This window comes from Haematobia irritans, chromosome 2 (assembly GCF_050003625.1).
Source record: "Haematobia irritans isolate KBUSLIRL chromosome 2, ASM5000362v1, whole genome shotgun sequence".
NCBI lineage: Eukaryota > Metazoa > Arthropoda > Insecta > Diptera > Muscidae > Haematobia > Haematobia irritans.
The window spans coordinates 233,007,910-233,012,351 of record NC_134398.1 but is presented as its reverse complement, the minus strand read 5'-3'; positions in this window follow the sequence as shown (position 1 = coordinate 233,012,351).

Below are 4,442 nucleotides of genomic sequence, written 5' to 3'. Positions count from 1 at the left end.
GCCCTAAAGGTGAGTACTAAGTTCGAGTTTAGGCGCTAAAGTGAAAACTAAATCAGCAAAAATCAGCAAGGCATAAAATTATACATATTTGTTGCAAATTTTATTATAACTTGATGGGGAATAGCCCAAAGGAAATTTTCACAAAGTTTGTATTCCTTAAAATGGATTATTAAAGAAAAGCAATCGTGAAAAAAATTACGATTTTAGCGACTAAACTCGAATTAAATACACACCTTAACGTACAAACTTAGAACAAATGACAATTTCATTTTTTTACATTTATTATGCCTACATCAAAAATACTTTATACACTGTTAAGTCTCACCATAAGGGACATCGAAAATCCACTTTGAAGCAAAAGTGTATATATTCACAATCACTAGTAATTCCTAGCGAACATATGAACCTTCATAATCTACTGTTTTTCTTAGCAAATTCCATGTAAGACTTCATTTGCTTGTGTCTCTTTGTTGGCCTGATAGGCTGATTTTGCCTTATGTTGAATTAGATAACATTGGAAGGAGCATGAATCCTTTTTTGCTAGACCACATACCTATTTGAGTGGTTCATCCTAATATATTGTTTGTGTTTCTTTGCTTAGTCTTTTTAACAATTCGAGTTTGAAGAATACTTTAAAAATTCTTGTTAATTTTTTTAAGGTCAAACTGACTCAAACTTGGATTATTAGTTAATAGGAAAACTCTTGAGATTGTGATTGTTATAGCTTTCACTCAAGCTCAAAGAAATAATTGAATTTTTATTTAATTTTGTAAAACAAAAAAAAAAAATTAACAACGAATATAAAGAGATTTTCAGCTCAAAAAACGAAGATAACAGGTTGGCTGATAAGTCCCCGGTCTGACACATAGATGGCGTCGCTAGTATTAAATGTATATTATTTTTATATAGTACCAACCTTCAAATGATTCGTGTCAAAAGTTGACGTCTGTAAGTCAATTAATTTGTGAGATAGATCGTCTTTTGTGAAGCAACTTTTGTTATTGTGAAAAAAATGGAAAAAAGGAATTTCGTGTTTTGATAAAATACTGTTTTCTGAAGGGGAAAAATACGGTGAAAGCAAAAACTTGGCTTGATAATGAGTTTCCGGACTCTGCCCCAGGTAAATCAACAATAATTTATTGGTATGGAAAATTCAAGCATGGTGAAATGAGCACGGAGGACGGTGAACGCAGTGGACACCCGAAAGACGTGGTTACTGACGAAAACATCAAAAAAATCCACAAAATGATTTTGAATGACCGTAAAATGAAGTTGATCGAGATAGCAGAGGCCTTAAAGATATCAAAGGAACGTGTTGGTCATATCATTCATCAATATTTGGATATGCGGAAGCAAAATAGGTGCCGCGCGAGCTCACATTTGACCAAAAACAACAACGTGTTGATGATTCTGAGCGGTGTTTGCAGCTGTTAATACACCCGAGTTTTTCCGTTGATATGTGACAATGGATGAAACATGGCTCCATCATTACACTTCTGAGTCCAATCGACAGTCGGCTGAGTAGACAGCGACCGGTGAACCGTCTCCGAAGCGTGCAAAGACTCAAAAGTCCGCTGGCAAAGTAATGGTCTCTGTTTCTTGGGATGCGCATGGAATAATTTTTATCGATTATCTTGAGAAGGGAAAAACCATCAACAGTGACAATTATATGGCATTATTGGAGCGTTTGAAGGTCGAAATCGGCAAAACGGCCCCATATGAAGAAGAACAAAGTGTTGTTCCACCAAGACAACGCACCGTGCCACAAGTCATTGAGAACGATGGCAAAAATTCATGAATTGGGCTTCGAATTGCTTCCCCACCCACCGTATTCTCCAGATCTGGCCCCCAGCGACTTTTTCTTGTTCTCAGACCTCAAAAGGATGCTCGCAGGAAAAAAATTGGCTGCAATGAAGAGGTGATCGCCGAAACTGAGGCCTATTTTGAGACAAAACCGAAGGAGTACTAACAAAATGGTATCAAAAAATTGGAAGGTCGTTATAATCGTTGTATCGCTCTTGAAGGGAACTATGTTGTATAATAAAAACGAATTTTGACAAAAAAAAATTGGTTTTCTTTGTTAGACCGGGGACTTATCAGCCAACCTATTACATCTTTAAAACAGCCCACATTTTGATACAGTTCCTTTATCCTCCGAAAGTTTGATAAAAAAAAAACATAATTACTTCAAAAATGTTATTTGTTAATAAAATTTTCCACTTTTTAATATTTTGTATTTTGGAGATTTTTTATTACTTACTTAATATTTGCCAAATTAAAAATCGCAAAATGTTAGTTGAAATTTAAGATATATCGATTGGCATCCATAGTAGCAGTAGATTGTCATATAACCGATACATCAGACCAACTGGAGCTAACCTTACATGTTTTTCCTTTTCGAAATGTCCTTTTGCACAAATGCTTGCCGCCAGAAAATCCTTTCATTTCATTCATTCCATGAACAATGAATAAATGAGGGAGCTTATCCCAAAGTATAACAGATATCAATCAGAGTAGTTCTCTAACATTGGTTAAAGCCAAATGGGCTTTTTCACTTGAGTTCGATATTGATAAGAAAACAGAGAGAAATCAATATCGTTATTGAAACGACTTAAATCAATGTGGACTCCCAAAACAAATATACGACTAAATAAAACATCAATGTTCCTTTTTTTATTTAAGAAGATGCGGCTGTCACTTTGTAGGATACATGGAGGAGACTAGAATATATTTTCGATATGTGGAAGATGTGGGAAATCATATTCAAATCAATATTTTGAAAGAGTTACATTTTCAAAAACAAAGGAGACCAACCTCGTATCGCCTTCTCTTCTTTGCTTCGTTGGTGTGACATGGGTCGTTGTGTATTTCCATGAAAGATTTTGCGACGTGCTTCCCAAAACATGACTAAAATCATGTCAAATAAATTTATTAAATCAATCCAACGATTCAACAGCACTTCCCATCCATTAGGAGACATCAACAAAAACATCCATTTCAAATGAATTCGGAAATAAACGAGCAGCAATATATGAGCATTTTATTTATGAGTGAAATTGAATTTCCGGTAAAGTGACGTGAGATATTTTGCGATGAAATGATGGGGTAGGACAACATACCAGTTCAATTTTATCTATCAGAAGATGCTCGTATCTCAGGCCTTGGATTACTCTGCATATACTGATCATAACGTCCTGGTGTGCTACTCGTTTTGGGTGAGTGGAGGGCGGCACAAGCGCCTATGTCTCTACTAACTTTATGAAATGATTAGGCTCGACCGTTTTGCTGTCGTTATGATGTCTTGTGGCTTGTGTTGCTTTTCGCATTGTTGTTGGTTAAAGAAAAAAGATTAGGTGTATTTGTGTTGTGGCATTTCTTTTCAAATCTTATGACTCATGCTGAGTTTCAACTTTGTATGTTACTCTGACTTTGGATCACTTCAGAACTGTTGCTTGAAATACATAATTCCAATTTTTCTTCAATGGAATCTAACCAAGACACTGAAAATTTCATGCACACACTTTTAGGGATACATATACATTTTTTTGTATCAAATACACATTGGGCATAAAATATAGGCAAATAAATAATACAGACCTAAGTATAAAAAGGAACAATAATTTCTTTGATCAGTAAAACGAGCCTTTCTTGACCGCCTGATATTAATCAAGATAACTGAGTCGATTTACTCGAAATATTTAGAAAACGAAGAATTCATACCTGAATTGCAAGAAGAGTACTCCCTTATCTAGAAAAGGGAATAGAAAAAATTTACAAAATGGCCTCACTAGCCCAAAAATAACAACAACTCAGTCCTTTGCTCAATATGTACTTAAATAATTGTCACAACACATTACATAACAACTACCGCAATATTCTAAATTATAATGTCTTACCTTAACTTTATCGAAGCAATGCATTAACAACTATAATATCGTATTCTTAGCTGTTAACAGAGTTCAGATGCAGCAAAACCTGGATAAGCACTAGTGATTCCTCCGTCATTACTGGTAAACAAAAACATACTGCTTGCAGCATTACCAGGGATTTAAAAATAATAAGTTACCTGTATAGACCAAAAGCCATTCTTTTTGTATTACCTGAACTCAAAATCGTACTGACCTCAGCTTTACCAAAGTTTTAAAACTAATGTATTACCACTCACAATGAATACCGGTTACCAGTACCAAGTCCGACAAACATCATATTTTGAGGTCCGGGTTCGAATACTGCCAAGACCCCCTTATATAAAATAATTTTTTGTTTTTAAACCGTCCACCATAAAGTTGTTATTCCGTGTGTAACACATCGAAATGTTGAAACTTGGTATAAGTAGTTGTTATTGGTGTAGGTAGGATTGTATTGATACCCAGATTTGCCTAACGCAGACCCCTAGAAGACAAATCTCATCCGATCCGGTTGAAATTTGGTAAGTAATGTTA